Here is a 27,514-nt window from a genome sequence, read left to right on the forward strand (position 1 = left end):
TGAATGATACTGTTGCTGATATTTAGTTAAATGAATGATTGAAAGCTGTCATTTTTAATCTGTGTAACTTGGTAGAGTGGAAAAAACTGTGGTTTAGCATCAGATCTGAGTTCAAATTTTAGCCCTACTAGTTACTAACTGAATTTGTTTCCTCAGCTGTAAAATGGAGATGATAAGTTACAGAGTGGTTATGAGATTTCAAGTGATTTAGCAGTAGCCCATGTAAAATGTTTAGTCAAAGCACTCGATACACATTAAACACTCAGTAGCATACCATTAGATCCTTAATTCCTCACATTAAGTTTTTTCACATAAAGACTTGTGTAAAAGCAAACATTTTCCTGAGCTACAGCATGGAATTATGTTTAAAAGGCATAATAGTTAATAGGTGTGATAGTATATGTTGATATTTCTTTGGCTATGTTGAATAAAAGATGGCTTTTTAATTTTTCACATTTTTATAACGCTCACAAACACCACTTATGAAGTACTTACTTGTAAAGGAAAGCTCAAGTAGCAAGTAAAAACAGTGAATAAAGTAGTGTGCTGTTTTTTGTTCAGAATATTATTTTATATAGTAATGTTTGCTTTGCCAGAAAGTCTTATTTTATAGGGACATTGGCTAAACTTTTATTTCCTGTTTTGAAATAGTCAACTTTTGAATTGTATATATGCTTCTGAAATGCAAATTAGTTTTTTAGTAGCCAGAACTGCTGTCCAGTGTAGATGGATATAGCATCACCAACTCAGTGGACCTGAACTTGGGCAAACTCTGGGAGATAGTGAAGGACAGGGAAGCTTGGTGTGCTGCAGTCCATGGGGTTGCAAAGAGTTGGACACGACTTAGTGACTGAACAACAACAAGCCAGAACTGACCTATAAAGCTATTTCAGTGAAAGTAGCAGGGAAACCTTAAAATGTAAATGAACTTGATAATTGTTTTTACATGAACCTGATGATAAAAATATGCAAGTTTAGTTAGTATAATAATGTTTGCAGTTCAGTTTCAGGTTAATAGACTGAGCATAATTTAACAAAAAAGAATAGTGTTTTTGGCCGTGGACATTAAATATGGTTTGTGAGAAAGTTTGTCTTAGATAACAAGTGCTTCATTTAAGCCGTGCTCTTTGGGTAGGCCATAGTAAGTATGAGATACCTAGAGAAAATTTGTTTATGGGTATCATAAACTTAAAATATCCAGCCAGCTTTGTGGAAGGTAGAATTAGCCTGCATTCATGCTTCTCCTCTCCTTCTGTTTCCCCCTCTCCTCACTCCTTTTCCTTGCCCTCTTTCTCCTCATCCTTCCTCTTTTTTTTCCCTTCTCTTCCTCCTTTTTTCTCCCCTATTCTTTCCCCATTTCCCTTTACTCCTATAGTCTTTGCTGAGACTTTTTAACCTGTGGCACATTTCAGACATATTAAAAGGTATAGTATATCAGATAGCAGAATTATCCACCACTGAAATTAATGTATTCCATTCCATCCAAAACGATTGACTATTTTTCAACATTAATGATATAGTAGGAATAGAGAAATTTGGAATGAGAAAATATGTAGGGGTTCTAAAATTTTCTTCTTTTATATTGGAAAAAGTTAAGTGAGGGAAAATGTTTGAAGATTAATAGCAGTGTTGTATTTGAGGAACATTTGTTTTACTTGTACTGAATTGAGTGGAGCTCTTCCCACGTGGTTCAGTGGTAAAGAATTTGTCTGCCAATGCAGGAGCCGCATGGGACACGGGTTCTATCCCTGACTTGGGAAGATCCCCTGGGGAAGAAATGGCAACCCACTCTAGCGTTTGGGATTTCCTGGTGGCTCAGATGGTAAAGAGTCTGCCTGCAATGCAGGAGACCTGAGTTTGATCCCTGGGTTGGGAAGTTCCCCTGGAGAAGGAAATGGCAACCTACTCCAGATTCTTGCCTGGAAAATCCCATGGATGGAGGAGCCTGGTGAGCTAAAGTTCATAGGGTCTCTAAGAGTCGGACATGACTGAGGTGACTTAGCATGCATACAGGCATATGCTGATAATAATCACAGTTTTTTTCTTATTTCTAATTCTGTAAAGATTAGAGGAAGTTTTCTGACAAATCAGTTTGCTGCTTAATAGTAGTAGTTCTCAAACTTATTCTTAAGACCCATTTTACATTATTAAAAATCATTGAGGGAGACTACAAGAAATTTTTTTGGTGATTATATTGATATTTGCCACATTAGAGTAAAACAAATTTAATGTCACTATTCATTAAAAATACCAATAATAAGCTCATTACATGTTTATGTAAATAACATTTAATTAAAAATAATTTCCAAAACAGCAAAAAAAATTAGATTGTCTTTGTTTTACATTTTTGCAAAACTCTTTAGTTTTGCAAACTCTTTGTAGAAGATGTCTGGATTTTTATATTTGCTTCTGCATTTATTATAATATATTGTTTTGGCTGAAGTATATGAATAAAATATGGCTATTTTATGGAAACAGTGACAGACTTTATTTTCTTGGGCTCCAAAATCACTACAGATGGTGACTGCAGCCATGAAATTAAAAGACATTTGCTCCTTGGAAAAAAGTTATGACAAACCTAGACAACATATTAAAAATCGGGGACATTACTTTGCCAACAAAAGTCTGTATAGTCAAAGCTGTGGTTTTTCCTATAGTCATGTATGTATGTGAGAGTTGGACCATAAAGAAGGTTGAGTGCTAAAGAATTGATGCTGTTGAACTGCGGTGCTGAAGAATACTCTTGAGAGTCCCTTGGGCTGCAAGGAGATCCAACCAGTCCATCCTAAAGGAAATCAGTCCTGAATATTCATTGAAAGGACTGATGCTGAAGCTCCAGTACTTTGGTTACCTGATGTGAAGAGCTGACACACTAGAAAAGACCCTGATGCTGGGAAAGATTGAAGGTAGGAGGAGAAGGGGATGACAGAGGATGAGATGGTTGGATGGCATCACTGACTCAATGGACATGAGTTTGAGCAAACTCCAGGAGATGGTGAAGGACAGGGAAGCCTGGCATGCTGCAGTCCATGGGATTGCAAAGATTCGGACACAACTGAGCTGAATTGATAGTTTCTTTTCAGTACACAGACTGTTAAAAAGATGTGAATGTTTGAGATTTTAGAAAATAAAAATAATTTTAACTTTTATTTTTTTTTAATTTTAACTCTTTATTAAGGATATTCTTCAGTAATACTCACTACCTTCTGCCTTCCCCCCAACTCCTTGCCAGTTTTTTGTCAGTAAAACATACACTGACTACTAATACAGTTTGATACCAGGGCCTTTGTTCATTCTAAGACACCATCAGTTTTATCCAACTTTGTTTTTGCACTGTGCATGCAAATGCTAATTTTATGATAAAGGCAGTTACCATCTCAGTGTTACCAGACAGTTTTGGCCCTGTGAATCCTTGAAAGGATTTGTGGGATACCAGTTGATTTGTTAATCATACTTTGTGTGCAGTAAGCCAATTTTTGGATATATCAATTACTAGAGGATAGTTAGTTATTTACTGATTTTTGTTACCTGAATTTTCCTGTTCAACTTTGAAATTAAATTTAAAATTAAAATTCAAAGTTTTAAATTAAATTTCATAGCTTTAAACAACTGTCCATTTTTAAGGAATCCAGATGTAGAAGGTTCTTAAGGAGAACCAGGTTCGAATATTGATTACTTAACAGTTCCAAAGACTTTAGAACAGTGAGAGGAAATAATTTGGCCTTGGTTTTGAATGGTTCTTTAGATCAAGGTTTAGAGAGGAAGATTTTTTTTTTAATCTATAGAGAGTGGTGCAATAACTTCAAAATTAAGCCTGTTCTTTCATCTTTACATTCTCAGAGCTGTGTAATCTTGAGAATTGGTGTTGGGTTTTGGTGTTGGAAAAATAGAAGTTAAGTGTTTCCAAACCTTCATTAGATTTACACCAAAACTAGAGTCACAACACTTTAATTTTTTTTTTTTTCCCTGTGTTGAAGTTCTGTTTCGGATTTTAGTAGGAAAAAGTATTCTGTGGCTAAAATATGTTTAGAAACTTCATGTTTATCTTTAGGACTTATTTCTGAATAGCTTGATTCATTTTCTTATGCAGATTATTATTGCTGGTTGTTATTTACATATGGGTTCATCCATTTAATATTATTTAGTAGAGTATACACGGTGTGGCAGTCACTGGTTGAATATAGGAATGAGGTAAGACAGAAGGCAGACATCGACAGACATGGTTCTATTTCCAATCATGTATATACTGTACAGTTTTAGACCTTACACTCTAGCAGAATCTTCTCCATCTTTCAGCTGGTCCTGGGTCAGGTTCCCTATATCTGTTTTCCAATTTCGAAATTATTACCCCAGTCAGTGACTTTTAAAGTTTTGTATTTTTAAAATAATTTCAGACTCACAAAAACGAATGGTGCAAGCAGAGTGGGGCTTCTGGTGGCTGAGTGGTAAAGAATCCATTTGCCAGTGCAGGAGACATGGTTTCGATCCCTGATCCAGGAGGATCCTACATGCCATGGAGCAGTTAGGCCTGTGAGCCACAACTGCTGAAGCCTGTGCCCTAGAGCCCGCGAGTCACAGCTACTCAAGACCCCGTGCCCTGGAGCTGGTGCTCTGAGACAAAAGAAGCCACCACACTGAGATGCCCGCACCCTGCAACTAGAGAGTAGCCCCACTCACTGTAACTAGGGAAAGCCCGTGCAAAGAATAAGACCCAGTGCAGCTACAAACAAGCAACTAAAATTATATGTAAAAAATTCTTCTATGCCTTTTGTCTAGTTTCCCAGATTTAATATTTTACATTTTCTTTATAATTTTCTTTTTATTCTATTTCTGTCATTCTTTTTTCTGAACTATTTGAAAGTCACAAATATGATTCTCTGAAACTCACTGTTTATTTTATGAAATGTAAGACAATCTCCTGAAGTAACCAAAGAACGTCAATCTGTCCGTAAATGAATAATAAGTGAGGAATAATAATAAATGAATAATGAAAAATAATTATTCATTTAATATATCTATATATTAAGATATATAGATATATAGATATATATTGTTAAGTCTTATTTACTTTGTCTATGAATTTAAATTTTACCAACTGACCAAATAATATAGCACAAGAAAAAATATTTTTCTCTAGTCCAAGATCAAATTCAGAATCATGAGTTAATTTCGTTTTCTTTAATTTGGAAAAGTTTCTTTTATGACACTGACTTTTTAAAAATATAGTCCATTTACTTTGTGGAGTGTTGGTTTGGGTTTGTCTAATGTTTCATCTTAGAATCTGATTATACATTTTTTCAGGGCTATGGTTGTGTCCTTCTCAGGTGGTTTTATCTGGAGACATATGTTGATTTGTCCTATTATTGGTGATCCCAGTTTTGATTACCTGCCAGTTTTATTTTTTATTCCCCACTCTAGAAGTGCTATGTTTTTCCTTTGTAATTAATAAGTATGTTATGAGGAAATAGTTGAGACTATGTGAATATTCTCTTTCTCTTCAGACTTTTATTAACTACTTTTGCATTCCTTTGAGGAAGTTTGTGTGCTGTGTCTGCTGAGTTGCTCAGCTGTGTCCAACACTTTGCAAACCCCTTGACTGTAGCCCACTAGGCTCCTTTGTCCATGGGATTTTCCAGGCAAAAATACTGGAGTGGGTTGCCGTTTCCTTCTCAAGGAGGAGGTTTGATTTAATCAATATTAATATGTGCTCAGTCACTTCAGTCATGTCCGACTCTTTGCGACCCTGTGGACTGTAGGCTCCTCTGTCCATGGGATTCTCCAGGCAGAAATACTGGAGTGGGTTGCAGTACCCTTCTCCAAGTTCTTCTCCTGCATTGCAGGTGGACTCTTTACCAGCTGAGCTACAGGGAAGTCCCAAAATTAAAACTGGAGTGGGCTGCCATGCCTTCCTCCAGGGGATCTTCTCAACCCAGGGATCGAACCCAGGTCTCCTGCATTGCAGGTGGATTCTTTACCATCTGAGCCACCAGGGAAGCCCAATAATACTGGAGTGGGTAGCCTCTCCCTTCTCCAGTGGATCTTCCCTACCCAGGGATCGAACTGGGGTCTCCTGCATTTCAGGAGGATTCTCTACTAGCTGAGCTACAGGGAAGCCCCAAAATTAAAACCGGAGTGGGCTGCCATGCCCTCCTCCAGGGGATCTTCTCAACCCAGGGATCAAACCCAGGTCTCCCGCATTGCAGGTGGATTCTTTACCATCTGAGCCACCAGGGAAGCCCAACAATACCGGAGTAGGTAGCCATGCCCTCCTCCAGGGGATCTTCCTGATCCAGGGATTGAACCCAGGTCTCCCGTATTGCAGGTGGATTCTTTACTGTCTTGAGCCACTGGGGAAGCCCATTATTAATATGGTGGTTGCCAGTTGGTGAATTTCTCCTTTAATTAGCTGACATTCTAGCATGTACATACACATGGATTCTTATTTTACTTCATACTGTCAAATTGATACCATTTACCTTGATTCTCGGGTTGTCCCAGATTTGGTCCCTCTAGACTGACTCCTGTATCCTTAAAACATATTTCCATCTTTCTTTGAACGTTTCCTTAGTTTCTGGCATAAGATGCTCTTGGTCTGTCTTGTCCTGTTCCAGCCATTGAAAAGGAATGAGCTGTTTTCCCTAGAAGTCTCAGTTCCTATTGGGAAAGAATAGGATTTAGATAAAAGGTCTGGGTGCTAGTTGTCCTGTTCATTGTTAATGGGGTGTCATTGCTTCCAAATTCCCTCAGTTGATAGAGTTAGGAGATACACACACTCACATGTTCTTCTTTCTCTATGTGTATGTATATTTACATATATAGTTCAAGTTGATACCTTCAGTTTCAGTCCAGCACCATAAGATTCATAACTTTTGCAGCATTTCTAATTCCCTTTGCTAACAGTGATAGACCTGACTTTTATTATTTACAATACATTCACTTTAGTATGCTTGAAAGATAGTCTCAAAGCTGATCAGTCATACTAGTGGTAAAAAATTAACTAGTGGTCTTTTTGTTTTCAGCTTGACAGTATATAGGCAAAATAACATGTTCCAAAGTTACTTCAGTTAGTTCTTCCCAGTGGCTCTACCCATCTTTCAGTGTGGATATATTCAGTATAACTATTTGAAATACTTTTAGGTCTAGTTCTCTCTGTCTATATAGTACCTTAGGGGTTATACCTCCTGTATCCTTGTTGATTTTCTTTATTTTTTGAGTATGTGATACATTCGTATGGTTCAGAACTATAGGAATTACTGTTCTAACAGGAGTCAGAACTATATAGTTTGAAAGTCATTCGCCCATCTCTTCCATTCCATTTTTCACTTACTTCCAATAGGCTGAAAGGTGGTCCCATGGATGACATTCAAGTGCTAATCTCTGAAATCTGTTAATTTGAAAAAAGCATTTTTGCAGATTTGATAAGACTCTTGAGATAGATTATTCTGGGTGGGCCCCAAATACAGTCATGGATATTCTTCTTAAGAGGGAAGCAGACAAGAGATTTGACATAGGAAAGGAGAAGGCAATGTGATTGTAAAGGCAGAAGCTGGGTTGGAGCCACAAGTCACAGAGTGTTAACAACTACCAGATGTTATAAGAGACAAGGAACAGAGTCCTTCCTAGAGCCTCCGAAGGGAGTGAGGCCTTATTTATACCTTAATTTTAGTTCAGTGAAACTGAATTCAGACTTCAGACCTTCAGAATGGTGAGCGAATAAATATCTGTTGTTGTAAGCCACCAGGTAGGTGGTAATTTGTTACAGCAGCCACAGTAAACCACTACACACCCCTTGTTGGTAACCAGTCTTATTATTTTCTTGGTTAAATATTTTATTCTGATTCATGGGTATTTTTTATTTCATACTCACAAGTTGTATACAGTAAATAATCTACTCTTAATTTTGTTTTCTTTCATTATATCTTGGAAGATCTTGCCTATCTTTCTAGAACAACATATTACTTAATTGTGTTGTTGTAATAATTTAGCCAACCACACTGCAATGTAAATTTTTTTGCATTTAGGGTTTTTCCATTAATTTGCTGTTGAAAGCAATGATATGGGGAATAACCTTGTCCATATATGTTTGTATACTATTATTTTTTTTCCATGGTAAATTTCTAAAGTGAAATTGCTAAGTCAAAAGGTGAATGTATTTATAAGTTTTGTTATATAAATTTTGGTGGTTGTTGTTCCGTTGCTAAGTCGTATATGACCCTGTGACCTCATGGACTGTAGCACACCAGACTCGTCTGTCCTCTGCTGTCTCCTAGAGTCTTCTCAGATTCTTGTCCATTGAGTTAGTGATGCTGTTGAACCATCTCATTCTCAGCTACCCCCTTCTCCTTTAGCCTTCAGTCTTTTCCAGCTTCAGAGTCTTTTGCAATGCGTTGACTTTTTGCATCAGTTGGCCAAAGTATTGGAACTTTAGCTTTGGCATCAGTCCTTCCAGTGAATATTCAGGGTTGACTTCCTTTAGGATTGACTGGTTTGATCTCCTTGCAGTCCAAGGGACTCTCAAAAGTCTTCAGCACTGCAGTTCAAAAGCATCAATTCTTTGGCACTCAGCCTTCTTTATGTCCAGCTCTCACAGCTGTACATGACTACTGGAAAAACCTATACAGACCTTTGTCAGCAAAGTGATGTTTCTGCTTTTTAATATGCTGTCTAGATTTGTCATAGTTTTCTTTCCAAGGAGCAAGCACCTTTTAATTTCATGGTTGCAGTCACCATCCACAGTGATTTTGGAGCCCAAAAAAATAAAATCTCACTGTTTTCCCATCTACTTGCCATGAAGTGATAGGACTGGATGCCATGATCTTTGTTTTTTGAATGTAGAGTTTCAAGCCAGCTTTTTCACCCTCCCCTTTCACCCTCATCATGAGGCTCTTTAGTTCCTCTTCACTTTTTGCCACTAGAGGGTATTATCTGCATATCTGAGGTTGTTGATATTTCTCCTGGCAGTCTTGATTCCAGCTTGTGATTCATCCAGCCTGGCATTTCACATGATGTACTCTGAATATAAGTTAAATAATCAGGGTGACAATATACAATCTTGCTGTACCCTTTCCCACTTTTGAACCAGTTTGTTGTTTCATGTGTGGTTCTAGCTCTTGTTTCTTGACCCATATACAGGTTTCTCAGGAGATAGGTAAGGTGGCCTGGTATTCCCATCTCTTTAAGAGTTTTCTGCAGTTTGTTATGATCCACACAGTCAAAGGCTTTAGTATAGTCAGTGAAACAGAGGTTGATGTTTTTCTGGAATTCCCTTGCTTTCACTATGATCCAGTGGATGTTGGCGATTTGATCTCTGTTTCCTCTGCCTTTTCTAAACCCAACTTGAACATGTGGAAGATCTTGATTCACATAATGCTGAAGCCTAGCTTGAAGGGTTTTGAGTATAACTTTACTCGCATGAGAAAGGAGTGCAGTTGTCTGGTAGCTTGAACATTCTTTACTACTGCCCTTCTTGGGAATTGGGATGAAAACTGACCTTTTCCAGTCTTGTGGCCACTGCTGGGTTTTCCAAGTTTGCTGACATACTGAGTGCAGCATTTAATATTATCATCTTTTTGGATTTTAAATAGCTTTGCTGGAATTCCTTCACCTCTACTAGCTTTATTGGCAGCAGTGCTTGCTAAGGCCCTCTTAACTTTACACCCCAGAATGTCTGGCTCTGGGTGAATGACCACACCTTTGTGGTTATCCGGGTCATTAAGATCTTTTTTTGTACAGTTCTATTCTTGCCATCCCTTCTTGATCTCTTCTGCTTCTATTAGGTCTGTTAAGGCATTTAACTTAAGGCACATTGAAAAAGAGAAAGTCAAGTTATTTGACATGGGAATTTAAAAGGAATGACAGTGTTATAACCAATGGAAATTTCAGTACTTTGTCTTCTGATTTCAGACTAGCTGAAAGGGTGATAACTAAAAGGCTATTGACTATAATAGATAAAGATATAATTCTTATTTCTAATTTCTCAGAAATATTATTTTTATTTTTTGTGATTCTACAAAGCTTATCTGAACAAAGTTATGAATTAAAGATGACAGAAGTCACTTAAATTTCTGTTCCAGTACTTTTTGGCATATAGGGCTGGCTGGAGGAAGAGGAAGAAAAAAATGGGAATTGACATTATACTGTCAACTGGAACTTACAAATTTACCTAGACCAAAACATGAATAAAAATTTAAGTGGGCCCTATTAACTGGTAAGAAAATAGATAAAGTTGATGGATTATTAGTTTATGTTGTCAATGTAGACAACTTAAGAATAGGAGAGGAAGTAGTGAGGACTTTTCCTTGTTACTAACTTGGTTTTTTATTTTGCTTCAAAGGGATGTTACATTTCAAGATCATTATAGGAAATATTGCTTACCAATAATTATGAGTTTAACAGTCTTAGGATAGTGAATTCAGTTTTGTTGAAACAGTGGACAGAACAGGCTTTTCAGTGTTTATATTTTTCAAATTCATACTGGTTATCAGTTCAAAATATTTTCTTTTTTGTTCTCTTTTCCTTTTTATTCTCAGAATGATTGTTAATGAGAAAAAACATGGAGCAGTAAATGATGCCACTTGAATCTTTCGATTTCTCTTTCCCTCAAGTACTGAAATATGACATTCCGTTGATGATATTCTTTCTGGCCATCAAGTTCTCTCTTTTTCTTTTTGGTGTCAGAGTCCTTTCCAAAAGGAAATATGCTGCCTGGCATTCTGTATTACTCCTGATTTCCAGATGAAACAATCAACCAGATGTTCAGTTCAGTCGCTCAGTTGTGTCTGACTCTTTGCAACCCCATGAACTGCAGCACACCAGGCCTCCCTGTCCATCACCAACTCCCTGAGTCCACCCAAACCCATGTCCATTGAGTCGGTGATGCCATCCAACCATCTCATCCTCTGTCATTCCCTTCTCCTCCTGCCCTCAATCTTCCCCAGCATCAGGGTCTTTTCCAATAAGTCAACTCTTTGCATCAGGTGGCCAAAGTATTGAAGTTTCAGCTTCAGCATCAGTCCTTCCAATGAACACCCAGGACTGATCTCCTTTAGGATGGACTGGTTGGATCTCCTTGCAGTCCAAACTCTCAAGAGTCTTCTCCAACACCACAGTTCAAAAGCATCAGTTCTTCGGCGCTCAGCTTTCTTCACAGTCCAACTCTCACATCTCTACATGACTACTGGAAAAACCATAGCCTTGACTGGATGGATCTTTGTTGGCAAAGTAATGTCTCTGCTTTTTAATATGCTGTCTAAGTTGGTCATAACTTTCCTTCCAAGGAGTAAGTGTCTTTTAACTTCATGGCAGCAATCACCATCTGCAGTGATTTTGGAGCCCAGAAAAATAAAGTCAGCCCCTGTTTCTACTGTTTCCCCATCTATTTGCCATGAAATGATGGGACTGGATGCCATGATCTTAGTTTTCTGAATGTTGAGCTTTAAGTCAACTTTTTCACTCTCCTCTTTCACTTTCATCAAGATGAGGTGACATCTAAAAACAATGGAATTATGTTTCTACAAACAAGACAGTAATTCAGATCTTCTTGCTTTAATTCTTCTCTGTTTTACCACAATGAAATATTTATCAAAGTGTAAGAGATTACAGATATGCAGTAGTGACCAGTGACTTCATATTAATAGAGCTATTCATAATAAACTCATCAGTGAAGTAACTGGAAAAAATTTAAAGAGTGATTTTTCACTGTTCTGTTTATATAGTATTGAAACAACCATAGCATTCAAACACCCAGAAAGTACAAAACAGTAATATTAAATGAAGATTGATAGCTTCAAAATACTGCAGCATCTTAAAGTATCTTGTGAATGACCAAAAACAGATAAAATTTTGGTATAACTTTAGTTTTTTTCCACAGAACTATATATTAAAAATACTGGTAATCCATGTAAGATATATACAAAATCCTGAACTGACTAGATTGTTCAGTGAATAAATAATGCTCCACACTGCTTTTTTGTTACGGACAAATGAGCTTTATTATTCAGTGAAACCCTTTTAAGAAGTTCTAGTCTGTAGAATGACATCTTCAAATTATTTGGTCCTATTAGTTTTATTAACAAAAACTTTCCATTCCTTCTTGGTGGTGGTGGTGGTTTAGTCACTAAATCATGTCCAACTCTTGTGATCCCATGGACTGTAACCCGGCAGTCTCCTCTGCCCGTGGGATTTCTCTGGCAAGAATATTAGAGTGGGTTGCCATTTCCTTCTCCAGGGGATCTTCCTGACCCAGGAATCGAACTTGGGTCTCTTGCATTGCAGACAGATTGTTTCCTGACTGAGCTATGATGTTTAATTCCTCTGAATATCATCTTTAAAAGGCCTGACTTGATAGTTGTCAGTATAAACCATGGGTCAAATGCAACCCTCCCGTATTTAGTCTATGGGCTCTTCATGAATTTCTGTCCAACAGAATTTCTGTCCAATTCTTCATGTCCAACACAGTGACTTGCCCATGAGTTTTCCGTTGGAGATTTCACGGTCCTTACTTCAACACTTTCCACAAAGTATCCCTCCCTTCTCTAGGCGTTGGGTAGAATGTCAGATTAATAATGGCATGTGGTGTTCCTTAGCATACCTGCCAAAATGTGATAATTTCCTTGGAAGAAAAGTCATGGGCTTCAGTCACGCATCTGAGTTGATAGACATCCAAGTGATTCCTATATAAAAAGAAAAGATTGGTGTTTTCTGGAATATAAATGTCCACTTTTAATAAATTCAAACAGATCCAAACATAAATATCTTCAGACTTGATGGATTTTATGTGCCTTGTCATTTTACAAATTTTATTGGCACCAGATCTCTGAACATATAATTGGCACCAGATCTCTGAACATATAATCCAATCCACTGCAATCTCTGAATCTAATCCAATCTCTGAACATATAATCCAATCCACTGCATTTGGGGGGAAACACCTTGAAGGTACACATGCTAAGTCACTTCAGTCGTGTCTGACTCTTTGCAACCCTATATACTGTAACCCACCAGGCTCCTCTGTCCATGGGGGTTCTCCAGGCAAGATTACTGGAGTGGGCTGCCATTCCTCCTCCATGGGACTCTTTCTACCAGGATTTTAGTCTCTTATAGCTCCTGCATTGGCAGGGATTCTTTACCACTTGAGAGTATACTCCGAGTAATGAAATGTGCTTTTGGTAAAATCTTCATAAGGTAATATCAGTTAGAGGATAATCTGTGAAAAACTTCTCTGAGTGGCTTAAATTTAAAAGATAAGTCACTAACTTGCCAGTATCGATGAAAACATCAGTTTCTGTCTTCATGATGTACCTAACATTGGGGCAAAACTCAGTTATCCGCCAATATCAGTTAGAGGATAATCTGTGAAAAACTTCTCTGAGTGGCTTAAATTTAAAAGATAAGTCACTAACTTGCCAGTATCGATGAAAACATCAGTTTCTGTCTTCATGATGTACCTAACATTGGGGCAAAACTCAGTTATCCGCCTAAATGCCATAATCATCTTCAAGATCAGGTTATTGTTGTTGTTGTTTAGTTGCTAAATTGTGTCTGACTCTGGCACCTTATGAACTGTAGCCTGCCTTTCCCTTCTCCAGGGGATCTTCCTGACCCAGGGATTGAACCCACATCTCCTGCTTGGCAGGTAGATTCTTTACCACTGAGCCACATGGAAAGCCCCAGGTTATTGTATGTGACTATAAAAACTCTTGTATTATATTGCCATAATGGAGGTGTTTATCCTTTAAAGATAATGCTAACAGTTTGTCTTCACTTTCAGCCTATTGGCCCCGTAAGAAAAATGTAAGAACCTCATATCTCCACCAAGACTTCTTTGCACCCCAAGTGACTCTAATGGCCTGTCTGACCTTCTCATCCGAGGGGTGCAAAATCACTAGAATGACAAGAAATGGGTTTTGATGAGAGTACTTTGAATGCTCTTGAAGTGTTAAGTGGAAGTCTTGTCTGTAAATGGACTCATAGAAGTACATCCAGTTCACACATGGTCACATGGTGGGGAGGCAGGCTGAGGTGCCACGTCACCAGGAAACGGAAGAGCAACAGCAGCAGGAGGCTCCATTGGAGGGATCTCAGTGACATCCTACCCGGAAGGGTGGAGCACTGGGGCCCTTTACAGCCACTCAGCAGCCCATGAGCCTCAGGTTCTGGATGCTAGATACCGCACAACCCTAGGGGCTCCGTTTAATCTCAGCAATCTATGATCTTCTTCTTGATTTATTCCTTCTGAGCGAAAGACCTTCAATTTCACCCACAGAACATTCATTAGTAAGAAGCAGTAAAAAATAACACTTGGAATTTGTACTGAAAAACAGAGACTCTCAGATTGGCTTAAAATTCTGCCATGTACTGCTTATAAGACACATACCTGTAGAATTTCTGATGAAACCAAAGCAGTAGCTGAAGTTTTTTGTTTTCTGTACTCCATGCTATCATCAAAAGATTTGCCATGAGCTACTCTCAGCCGCCTGGGGAAAGGTAAAACTATTCCCATTTGAAGACTGAAAACCCCGTATCTTCCTTATCTCTGGTGGGGCAGCTGATTGTCGCGGAGACCTGAGCCTCTGGGTGCATATTATTACCTACTTACTGATGTCTGTTTGCCAGTATAACATGTATGCTGGAAGCAGCATCTTCCCTTGTTATACCAGATTCATTGATGTATGTATTAATGCTACAGGGAAAGAGAGACAACACAGTATGTTCTGCTCCTTTGGGGCTTGCTTTCCACCTCTTTGTGTATTCTCTCTTAATATTGCATGTGTGCTAATTGCCCATTTCACTTTCATGGTTACTGTTCTGAAATTCAACCACATAGTCTGCATTTATTATATGGTTAAGGATAACTTATTAACATGGTGAGTGGTGGTAACTGAATACATCTAATTTTTGGAAAATTTCAGCTTTCAGTGCAATCACAAAGTTAGATTAACTCATAGTCTTCCTTTAAAATAATTAAAATAGTTCTTCCAGCCAAGTTGGAGTGACAGGGATTGGTATCCTTTTACTTGAAATAACTAGGCAAAAAACATGAAAACAGCAGTTTTTGAGGCATTTGCCATCAGGCAACCCAAGACATTGATCCCTGAGAGACAGGAAACAGCTGAGACCTATGCTTGGTCTAGCCTGGGGAGTGTTTTCAGGCATGGAATAGTAGAGCAGTAAACCCCAGAGAAGGCTAGAGACCTGCCTGAATTGAGGAGATGGTGCTGGGAGCCTGAGAAGCCAAGGCAGCTAGAGCTCATAGGGCAGAGTACCAGAGAGGAGACAGCTGCAAGAGAATTTTACAGATCTGCGGAATTCCCTTCCAGGAATTCAGTTGAGTACTGATCAGTACATGCCTGTGAGGAAACTTATGTGCAATCAAAGGAAATCACCCAAAAGGAATACAGTTCTGAGAGCTTACACAACGTTAGGAATAGAGCCTAATTCACCGAGTGTCAGGTAGAGCATCTCTAACATTCTAGCTTTCATTTTTAGATGTTCGATTTGGGTCTTTTTTCTATGTTTTTTACTTAAATTGCACTCAGTCTTTTCTCTAGCTTCAGAGCATATTACATTTACAATAACTTTTAATCCTCGTTTCCTAGTTTTATAAAAACTGTGTCCTTTCTGGGTTGGTTTTGGTTGATACTTCTCATTTGTTTCTTATTTTCTTGTCTTTTTTTCTTGAAACCTGCTTGGCAAATTAGTTAATGCTTGTTAAGTTTGTAACAGAAGACATTGTAGATTATGCTTTGTTGGGTGCTGGATATTTTTGTATTCCTCTAAATGTTCTTGAAGCTTTTCCTGGAATGTATTTAAGTTACTTGGGAAATATTTAATACTTTAAGGTATTCCTTATTAGGACCATTTAATATGATTCTGCTGTATTCCTGAGGCAGAACCTTTTTGAATACTTTACCTGATGCCCTGTGAGTTATGAGGTTTTCCATTTAGCTCACCATCTTGTTTACAGATGTTAAATTGAAGACCAGGTTGTTCCTTCAGGGTTTGTTCTTAAGCTCTGCTGGCATCATCATCGATTAATCTTTATTCTGGGACTAATTCAGCCCTGCTGAGGCCTCTACTTATTGTCCAGAGTATGCAAGGTTTCTCTCCTCTGGTTAGGTGCAACTCACATGTCCCTAGCTCTGGATGAATTGGTCATTTTTCTTAGCTCCCCAGCAGATTCCCCCCACCCCCCCACCTTTGCCTTATGGAGTTTTACCCTGTGTGCATGCGTGCTAAGTCGCTTCAGTGGTGTCTGACTTTTTGCAACCCTATGGATCGAAGCCCACCGGGAGTTTTATCCTAAGTATGTGCAAATTAGCATGAAGCCAAAGACTCAAGAGAAGATGTCTGAAACTTTTTTCTTCATTACTCCCACCTCTCTGGTACAGTATTCCAGTAATAATTGCCATATATCCCTTCTGAACTCTGATGTTTGTCTTTTCATGTTGGTGACCCTGCTGTGCTCTCCTTTGAATCTGCCTGCCTGCAGTAGTTTCTGTAACATGTCTCTTAGCAGAAAATCAAGGTGTATGTAGGCTTATCTAGCTTGTTTTCTTCTCTCAGAGAATGCAGATCTGCACTAATTGTTGTCCAGTGTCTGGAAACTGTCCTGTCATCTGTTTTGCCTAGTTTTGCAGTTGTTTACTGACTAAAGAGAAATCTGGTACCAGTTACTTCATGATGAAGTATAAATACCATAATACTGAATTATTGTGGGAGGTTGGTGAAGTTTTGTGAAGGAATCACAATGAGCCTTGACTGATTTTGTAGTTAATGGCCATTTAAGAATTGTCAGTTTATGGGCCCTGGAGGTAGTTGACTTGGGAGTGGTTTGTCCTTTTCAATGAGAATTTTCAGAAGAGATAATGTAAATTGTAAAGTGTCAGTCGCTCAGTTGTATCTGAGTCTTTGGACTCCATGGAATGTACCCTACCAGGCTTATCTGTCCATAGGATTTCCCAGGCAAGAATACTGGAGTGGGTTGCCATTTTCGTCTCCAGGGCATATTCCTGACCCAGGGATCGAACCCGGGTTTCCTGCATTGCTGACGGATTCTTTACCATAAGACAATATGCAAATGTGCTTGCTTTTGGTTTAGAATTTTTTAATAAATGTTTTTATAGGCTCTTCTGTCTCAGAATAAATTTTTGACTCTTGGAATTTAGAATGAACATAGTTGGATTACTTTTGGGGAGATGGAACTGGTAATGATATTTCTGTATTATTTCTAATCATCAGAAATTGGTTTCAATAGGCTTTGCTGTCATTGGAGAAAGACTACGTCTGACAATTTGAGAATAATCTCATGTTGTAACAACAGTAAATTAACTGGCAGAAAGACATGTTTCCATAGAGTGTTTTGTGTCTTTATGTTATTATTGGGTTTTTCTACTCAGTGAGCTGCACATATGTACACACTCAGGGAACATATGATGTGTGAATCTTCATTAAGACCATTTCGCTTGTTGGTCAGTCATACTGATTACTTTCTGTGTGTCAAACATGTTACTAGATGATGGAGAAGAGGTGACAAAAGAAGTAGGAGATAGTGTTGCTAACCAGAAGACTATATGAGATGACACATATCAAAGGAAGCAAAATATTCCTGCAGAGATTAATGGAGTACAGAATGATTTCATCAGCTCTCAGGCAGGAATGAGGAGCTGCATTTTGAGAAAGTTGATGAACATGCATTGATTAACAAAGGATAGGGAGGAAAAATCCTTTTAAAAAGAAGGAATGGTGTGTTGCATGGTGACAGCTGAGAATGACAGAATTGTTCTGTGGAAAGCAAGCAAATTAAATTGACTCGAACGAAAATTTATGTAGAATATAGTCAGAAATTAGATTGTAGAGCTAATTGAGGTATAGGGATGTAGATGATTTCAAGCTTTGGTCTGGAAAGAGATGTTTCTGATTGACCTTATGTTAAGATGTAGACAAAATTAAGAATTTTGTGTTCACAAAGCAGTTTTATAGGTGCAGATTTATTTTAAGATGAACTATGAAGCAAATTAAGACACTGAGTGTTACTGTGTTTGAATGTAATTTGCAAAATGAAAGGCTGTTTCTTAGTGGGATTTGAAAGGCATTGTTGCTCTTGTTCAGTTGCTCAGTCGTGTCCGAGACTGCAACCCCACGGACTGCAGCACACCAGGTTTCCCTGTCCTTCACCTTCTCCTGGAGTTTGCTCAGACTCGTGTCCATTGAGTTAGTGACGCCATCCAAACCATTTCTTGCTCTGTTGTCCCTTTCTCCTCCTGTCTTCAGTCTTTGCCAGCGTGAGGGTCTTTTCCAGTGAGTTGGCTCTTTGCATCAGGTGGCCAGGGTATTGGAGCTTCAGTTTCAGCACCAGTCCTTCCAATGAATATTCAGGGTCGATTTCCTTTAGGATGGACTGGTTGGATCTCCTTGCAGTCCAAGGGACTCTCAAGAGTCTTCTCCCAACACCACAGTTCAAAAGCATCAATTCTTTGGTGCTCAGCCTTTTTTATGGTCCAACTCTCACACCCATATGTGACTACTGGAAAAACCATAGCTTTGACTGTACGGAATTTTGTTGGGAAAGCAGTCACTCTGCTTTTTAATATGCTGCCTAGGTTTGTCATACCTTTTTTTCCAAGGAGCAAGCATCTTTTAATTTCACGGCTGTAGTCACCGTCTGCAGTGATTTTGGAGGCCAAGAAAATAAAATCTGTCTCTACTTCCATTGTTTCCCCATTTATTTGCCATGAACTGATGGGACCAGATGCCCTGATCTTAGTTTTTTGAATGTTGAGTTTTAAGCCTTTAAATTTTCACTCTTCTCTTTCACCTTCATCAAGAGGCTGTTTAGTTCCTTTTCACTTTCTGCCATAGGGTGGTATCATCTGCATATCTGAGGCATATTGAAAGGCTTAACTTGCAGAATAAGTGAAGTGAATATGCAAAAGTTTTACACCTTATGAGTGGCTACATAAGGGGAAAAAAGGGGACTTGAGAAAAGTATATAATAATGGTAACTGAAGTTTGAATAGGACTGAAGTTCATATTATATATATATATTTTTTTTTTGTTCCAGGTTGCTGCTTTTTCCAAGAGAGCACCCATGACTCTGATGGTGTTTCCAGTTTTGATAAAGAGTTCTATTGCAATCATTGATTAACTGAACAAATTCAGGTTAGTAGATTTTGTGGACAGTACTTCTCTTTTCCAATTATATGTTAATATTTTTAGAAATGGATGATTTTGTGTTTAAAGTTACATATGTATACACCAGTGAAGTAGAAAGGCCAAGTCAATTTAAACTCTTACTGAATTATGTACCTACCATGCTGTCGATTATGTACAATTTGCAGTGCATAAAATGAAAAATGTTTTATTTCCTGTTTAATAGTTTTTTACTTTAAGGTGCTAGGTAAGTTGTGGCTGAATATTGTGCACTGTACCTTTTCATTGTGTGGCATCTTTAGTGCTGAAAATAAACTACTCATCCTCAAATTGTTTGAAACTTCTAGTAGCTTATTTTGAAAGGTTTCATTCTTATTTGTATTTCAGTTATACATTCAAATTTTTATTTGTTTTTTTTTTTGTTAAGTCTGTGAATTTTGACAAGTATATGTTCATTACCATAATCTAAATTCACTCTTGTTGCCTTTTTGCCTCTCTCTCCATCTCAATCCCTAGCAACCACAGATCTGTTTTTTTGTCCCTGTAGTTTACTTTTTCCAGTATACCATTTAAATGAAATCATTTAATGTGTAGCTTTTAAAATCTAGCTTTGACTTAGCATAATGCATTTGGATTTATCCATATTGTGTGTACCAGTAGTTCATTCCTTTTTGTTACTGAGTAGTGTTCTATTGTATGGATAGACTGCAGTTAGCTCCCTGGTGGCTCAAGACAGTAAAGAATCCTCCTGCAGGGTAGGAGACGGGCTTTAGTCCCTGAGTCCGGAAGATCCCCTGGAGAGCGTGATGGGTTTCCACTCCAGTATTCTCGCCTGGAGAATTCCGTGGACATAGGAGCTGGGGTCCATGGGGTGGCAGAGTCAGACATGATGAGCAGCTAACACTATCTATCTATCTATCTATCTATCTGTCTACGTATATAGTTAGTTTATCCATTCACCATCAGATGGACATGTGGGGAGTTTCTAGTTTTTGGTGATTATTGCAGTCGTGCTTTCTTCTTTTTTAATCCTGTGATAAAATGCACATAAAATTTACCTTCTTAACCATTTTTAAATGTACAGCTCAGTGGTGTTAAATATATTCACATTGTTGTGTAGCTGTCACCACCATCCATCCTCATAACTTTTCATCTTGTAAAAATGAAACTCTATACCCATTAAAGAATAACTCTCCATTCTCTGCTCCCCCAGTCCCTGGCAACCAGCACGATACTTTCTGTCTTTATGATTTTGACCACTGTAAGTACTTTATATGAGTGGAATTATACAGTAATTTTCTTTCTATGACTGACTCATTTCACTTAGTGTAATGTGCTCAAGGTACATCCATTTGTAGCATATTGCAGAATTTTCTTCCCTTTTAAGTTTGAATAATACTTCATTGTGTGTATATATCACATTTTGCTTATCTACTCATCAGTTGATGAATATAGTTGGGTTGCTTCCATGTTTTAGCTACTGTGAATAGTATGGCTGTGAACATGGGTGTACAGTGATTTCTTCAAGGGCCTGCTTTTATTTCTTTTTGTGTATATACTCAGAAGTGAAATTGCTAGATCATAAGATAATTCTATTTTTAATTTTTTGAAACACCACCGTACTGTTTTCCACAGGAGCTACACCATTTTATATTTCTGCCAGTAGTGCACAAGGCTTCCAGTTTCTTCACATCCTTGCCAATGCTTATTATTTTCTGGTTTTTTTTTTTTTAAGTAGCCATCTTAATGGCTATGAGGTGGTATTGTACTTTAGTTTTCATCTGCGTTGCCCTACTGATTGCTTTATTTTTTTGGGCTCCAAAATCACTGCAGATGGTGATTGCAGCCATGAAATTAAAAGACGCTTACTCCTTGGAAGGAAAGTTATGTCCAAACTAGATAGCATATTAAAAAGCAGAGACATTACTTTGCCAACAAAGGTCCATCTAGTCAAGGCTATGGTTTTTCCAGTGGTCATGTATGGATGTGAGAGTTGGACTGTGAAGAAAGCTGAGTGCCGAAAAATTGATGCTTTTGAACTGTGGTGTTGGAGAAGACTCTTGAGAGTCCCTTGGACTGCAAGGAGATCCAACCAGTCCATCCTAAAGGAGATCCGTCCTGGGTGTTCATTGGAAGGACTAATGCTGTAGCTGAAACTCCAGTACTTTGGCCACCTGATGCAAAGAGTTGACTCATTTGAAAAGACCCTGATGCTTTGACAGATTGGGGGCAGGAGGAGAAAGGGACGACAGAGGATGAGATGGTTGGATGGCATCACCGACTCAATGGATATGAGTTTGACTAAACTCTGGGAGTTGGTGATGGACAGGGAGGCTTGGCGTGCTGCAGTGCATGGGGTCTTAAAGAGTCGGACACGACTGAGCGACTGAACTGAACTGAACTGAATGATTGCTGACATTGAGCATCTTTTCATGTCATTTCATGTTGGTAATTTACATATCTTTGGAGAAATGTCATTTGAAGGCCTTTTCTCAATTTTGAGTCATGCTGGTTTGTTGTTGTTGAGTTCTAGGGTAGTTCTTACATATTCTGGCTATCAATTTTTTATCAGATATATGATTTGCAAGTATTTTATCCTACTCAGTGGGTTGCCTTTTTATTCTGTGCATATAGTATCTTGTGCACAAAATTTTTAATTTTCATGAAGTCAAATTTGATTTTTAATTTTTTTTTACATGTGCCTTTGGTGTCCCCCCGTCCAAGAAATCATTGTGAAATTCAGTGTCCTGATACTTTTGTGCTTTGTTTCTTCTAAGAGTTTTATTATTTAAGTCTTACATTTAGGTTCTTGATCCATTTTCAGTTAATTTTTGTATATGGCATTAGGTGTGTGGACCAGTTTCCCCAGCACTCATTTGTTCAAAAGACTGTTACTTTTTCCCCATTGAGTGGTCTTAACACCCTTATCAAAAATCATTTGAGCATATATGTGAGAGTTTATTTCTAAGCTCTCTTTCACTAGTCTGTGTGTCTGTCTTTATGACAGTGCTGCACTGATTTGATTACTATAGCATTCCATTGAAATTTTGAAATCAGGGAGGGTGAATCCTCCAGTTTTTCTGTTCTTTTTCAAGATTTTATTGGCTGTTCGAGGTCCCTTGAGAGTCTGTGTGAATTTTAGGATACTTTTTTCTCTATTTATGCAGAATTCATTGGGATTTTGATAAGTGTTGCATAGAATCTGTAGATTGCTTTGGGTAGTAATGACATTTTAGCAATATCGTCTTTTAGAATATTAATGTGAGATTTGTTTCTGTTTATTTATGTCTTTAATTTCTTTCAGCAATGTTTTATAGTTTTCATTGTACAAGCCTTTCACCTCCTTGGTTAAGTTATTTCCTAAGTATTTTGTTCTTTTTTATACTATTGTCAGTTAAGTTATTTTTGTAATTTTCTTTTCAGTTTGTTCATTGTTTGTGTAAGAAATGCAGCTGACTCTAGTCTTTGTATCTTTTTTTTGCTGAATTCATTTATTCTAACAGTTGTTTTGGTGGAGTCTGTAGGATTTTCTACATAGAAGACCACGTTATCTAATGCAGAGATAATTTTATTTTATCCTTTTCAGTTTGAATGCCTTGTATTCTTTTTCTTAATTGCTCTCACTTGAGCTTTCAGTACTATAGCCAATAGAAGTGATGAAAGTGAGCATTCTTAACCTTGTTCCTGATCTTACAGGAAAAGCTTTTAGTCTTTTACCATTGAGTATGTTGTTTGCTGTGAGCTTTTCATATATGGCTTTATTATGTTGAGGTAGTTTCCTTCTATTCCTATTTAATTGAGTGTTTTTATCATGAAAGGATGCTGAATTTTGTAAAACACTTTTTATGTGTTAGCTGAGATGATCATGTGAGTTTTTCCTTCATTTTATTGATGTGGCATATTACATTACTTTCTGTATGCTATGCTCTCCTTAGTCTCAGGAATAAATTCCACTTGTCATAATATATAATATATTTACTGTGGAGTCATACAGTTTAAAATTAAAATGTGATTATATATTCTTTATTAAAACAATGTTACTTGTTTTTAAAGAGATCACAATGATTTAACTGTTGCCTTTTTGGATTGGGGTTGCATTTCTTTTTTAAAATGTCATTAAAAATTAACTAGAAAAAAATTAACAGATCTTATGGGTATGGGAAGAGACTTGCAATGTATTATCTTTTTTTTTAATGATCATTTTGAGTATAGAAAGAGAGGTGATGCAAAATTATAAGATGGGATATATTGGAACTTATGTGTTATCCTTATTATGGAAAAATCAGGTAGCTTTCCTGAGTATAGTGGTAGATCAGAAATGTACAAGTTTTTATGTAGTTAACCCTCAGTATAGGGAGTTCCAAGAGTTACCTGTTTAGAAAAGTCAAGTATTTATAAGAATTCTTCTGTCTTAAAGATGTATGTAAAAAGGACAAAAGTTGGGCATGAAAAGTCAATTTAAACTTTCTTGAATGGATATTTGGGATGAAAATGATGGAAACTGTCATTCTGCCTTGGGGAAATTAGTAATATGAAAGATTATCTTATTTGGTTGGTATCAAAAAACTATTTGATATTTACAAGGACTATCTAGTTCATTATGTGCTACAGAAATAAAAATATTTTGAGCAAAATGTCATGCTTAGATTCAGAAAATGTTGGTTTAAATTTCAACTCCTAAGCCTGAACACTAAAAAAAGAGTCAGTGCAACTTTGATCTGTTCTCTTGTTTCTGCGTATCTTTAGATAAATTATATAACTTTCATAGTCTCTGTTGGATAAGTAGTATGCTATATTATGTTCTCGGGGAACATTTCAGAAATAGATAAAACATTTTAGGCAGAGACAGAGCATTTTAAAGATGTTCCTGAGAGGATATTTGTTCATTGGGCAGATTCAACACAGAGTCAAAGATGATGCTATGCTCAGAAGTTCTTCAGGATTTGAGCTCTTTTGTGAGTGTCTTGTTAATTATATTAGTTATCTGGCATAACTTTATAATAAACATAAAAAACATTTGTTGTAGTTTAGTCGCTCAGTTGTGTCTGACTCTTTGAGACCACATGGACTGCAGCACTCCAGGCTTCCCTGTCCATGGCCATCTCCCAGAGCTTGCTCAAACTCATGTCCATTGGGTCAATAATGCCATCCAACCATCTTGTCCTCTGTTGTCCCCTTCTCCTCCTGCCTTCTATATTTCCCAGCATCAGGGTCTTTTCCAATGTTTCAAAAACATTACTGAAAGCCAAATAGTAGAAAAAGGGATGAATTACTAGTTTGTAGGAATACTGATTCCATTTGCTGAAGAGCATGGCATGAAATTTTAAAGGGAAATATTATATAGTTCCTAAAGTCTATTAGAATTTCATGTACCTACATTCTCAGATGATTGAACTTCTTGATGGTGAGGGTCATTTTAGATTTTGGTGTTTTCTGAAAGAATTATTTCTACTTCAAGTATTACTACTGAATGAATTATTACTTGCTGAATGAATGACTTAGTCCCACCCATTAGTGGACTTCTTTGAGTTCATTAGAGCACATTGCATCTGTGGATTCTTCAAGCTTGTCAGGGCAAGAAGTAGGAAGTTAATTTTCTGAAATCACGAGAAAATAGAATCAATCAGAACTGTGAACACTGTACTTGTAGAACTGTTAAGTGACATGGACCTTAAGGAACATTTAGTCTAATACCTGTTTTTGGTTTTTTTTTTTTTTGTAAATAGGAAAATGGAGACCTGGAGAGGGGAGGTGATATGATTTAGGCACACAGCTAGCTGGAGACATGTTATGTAGTGCTCATTTTACTCATCATCCTGCCTCTCTTCCTCCAGGGATCATTGCTTGATCTTAGAGTTGAAATAAAGTTAAATTGCTCAATTTAAGATTGTTTATTTACAAAACTCAGTTTTAATTTCTCTTTCAACTGATTTTAAGTTAAAACAGGTTACTATTGAAAGGGTATGAGATATGATCTTCATTTTCAAACATGCAAAAATATGCTGATATTAAATATATAGCTAGAAAAATTTAGCAAATTATTTCTTATTTTTCAACAACCTTAAAATTTTTATGTGGATTAATTTAAAATGTACAATATTAAATAAGACCCAAAGTTATACAAATTTTAGATAAATTTGGACCTTAGATTTCTGGGTTAAAAATCTAAGTACTCTAAAATGTGGGTTATATTCTGCTCTCGAGGATTTCATTTAATAATTGTGTTTATAGGTAAAATTGGTGAAGTTCAGAACTAGTAAACAGCTTTCTTTTTTCTTCTTTTATTTTAAAAAAATTTTTGGCTGCACTGCACAGCAGGAGGATATTAAGTGTCCTGACCAGGGACTGAACCTATGCCCCTGCCGTGGAAGTGCTGAGTATTAACCACTGAACCTCCAGGCAAGTCCCTGTTTTTCTTTTTTTTCATGAGCACTACTAACCCTAGAAAATTAGCAAACAAAACAAAACAAAAACCCTTATTCAGTATACTCTTTTGGAAATGTAATAGTTTAAAATAAAAGTAAGAATCAAACATAAAATTACTTACTTTTGCGTATTTGATATACAGGCTTGTTGAGAGAGACTGTTAAGACACACAAAGTGATTTTAGGTTATACAGGTAATATACCTCTCTGTCTAAATGTTTTCTTCCTGGAACATTTTCTACTCATTGCTTTATACTAACTTCATCCTGATTTCCTAAAGTCTTTAGCCCTTTAGGACAAGGGAGATACCTATTGAGAGATGATTCTCCATGAGTCTCTTATGCTTCAGCTCATCTTCTGAGCCAGGGGCATTGGCAGCTTTTGTTGAGGGCCCTCTTTTGAAAGAAATAAGCATCGCAGACAGCCTGAGAAGATAGAAATAGTATTTCCATAAGAACAGAGGGCAGATTTCCTTACTGTCCAGGATAATCAAGGTAATCTCTTTTGGGAAATGGTGGGATATTTTTGCTTGCAATTCCTTTAAAATATTGACAGTTCCTAGGTTTCAGCTTTCTTCTCCTGTAATGTAACCCACTCTGTGTACAGCATCACCTGGCTTTCCTTGTATTGCCCTTTAGGGATTGGAGCTTGGGGAACCAGCGCAAAAGATGATACACTGGCTACAGCTGTTGTTTTGAGTAGTGAACTTCTCTTTGTTTCTGACCCAGGGGTGTCATATTTTCTACCAGCATTATCTGGTACTGGCTCACCAAATATTACTAACACAACCTATTGATAAAAGAAAGTTGAGTTTATTGCTTACTGTGGTAAAGGAGACTACCACCTTGATAGATCTTTGATAATGCCTTAAAAGGGCAAAGTCTAGGTAAAAACTTTAGAATTTGAAGTTTGACTTTATTTGAGCCTTGCAGTGGTGATGATGGAGCTTGATTAATATTGAGTAAGTATCATGAATATCAATACAATTTAGAATTGATCAAAACAGCGATGCAAGGATTTAAAAAAATGTTGATGCTTTCTGTTGGAGTCTTGATGAGTCTTCTGTGAAATTTCTGTAATGAACAATCAAGTTATGTTCCAGCAAGAGTCTCCTGGAATAGTAGAGTATGCTAATGAAGACATTGGACAAGTAAAGCCAGGCTCATGTACACAGAAAGGGGTGTGTATATGTGTATGTGTGTAGGTGTTTTAGTTTCCTAGGGATGCTATAACAAATTGCCGTATAATTAGTGACTGATTAGTCTTTTAAAAGAATAGCCTCTAGGGGAATAATTCTTTCCTCTCTTCGAGCTTCTGGTATTTTAAAGCAATCTTTGGTGTTTCTTGGCTTGTGGCAGCGTACCTTTAATCTCTGCCTCCATCTTCACATGGTGGTCTTCTGTCTGTGTGTGTGTGACTCTTTGTTACTCTATGGACTGTCCTCCAGGCAAGAATACTGGAATGGGTTGCTGTGCCCTCTTCTAGGGGATCTTACCTCTGTATCTGTGTCCAAATTTCCTTTTTATAAGGATACCAGTCGTTGGATTAGAGCCCACCCTAATCAAGTATGACCTTATGTTACCTTGATTACATCTGCAGAGATCCTGTTTCCAAGTGAGGTCAAATTCACATGTTCCAATGGTTATAAATTTGGGGGGTGGGTAGTATTAAATGCATTGCAGAGCATATGGTTTCAGTTCTGTGTTCAGTCTGTGTGTGGCTAGATGCTTTTGGTTCTCAGTAGCCATGAAACAGTCTCATTGCTGAATGAAATGAAACATGAAACACAGTCTCATTGCTTTGCATGCATGTAGGATAAAAATCTCAGGCTCATCAGAGTTATTGACAACAGCATGGTATATTGTGGAAGGAATACCAGTATGGAAATCAAGATGCTTTGGTTCTAGTTTCTGTCCAGTTAGTCAGTTCGGTCGCTCAGT

The 27,514-nt window shown here is 37.5% G+C and overlaps 1 protein-coding gene across 6 annotated transcripts in view; it reads left to right on the plus strand.

The window, feature by feature from the left end:
* The window catches only part of FUT8 (fucosyltransferase 8), a 314,622-nt gene that overhangs the window by 28,237 nt on the left and 258,871 nt on the right, over positions 1-27,514 (plus strand). For all 6 annotated transcript variants that reach the window (XM_043472310.1, XM_043472309.1, XM_043472307.1 and 3 more), the window contains exon 2: positions 19,061-19,158. The gene's annotated coding sequence lies outside the window, so the exon portion shown is untranslated. The remainder of the gene's footprint in view (positions 1-19,060; positions 19,159-27,514) is intronic.

Source organism: Cervus canadensis, chromosome 6 (assembly GCF_019320065.1).
Source record: "Cervus canadensis isolate Bull #8, Minnesota chromosome 6, ASM1932006v1, whole genome shotgun sequence".
In the NCBI taxonomy this organism is placed as follows: Eukaryota; Metazoa; Chordata; class Mammalia; order Artiodactyla; family Cervidae; genus Cervus; species Cervus canadensis.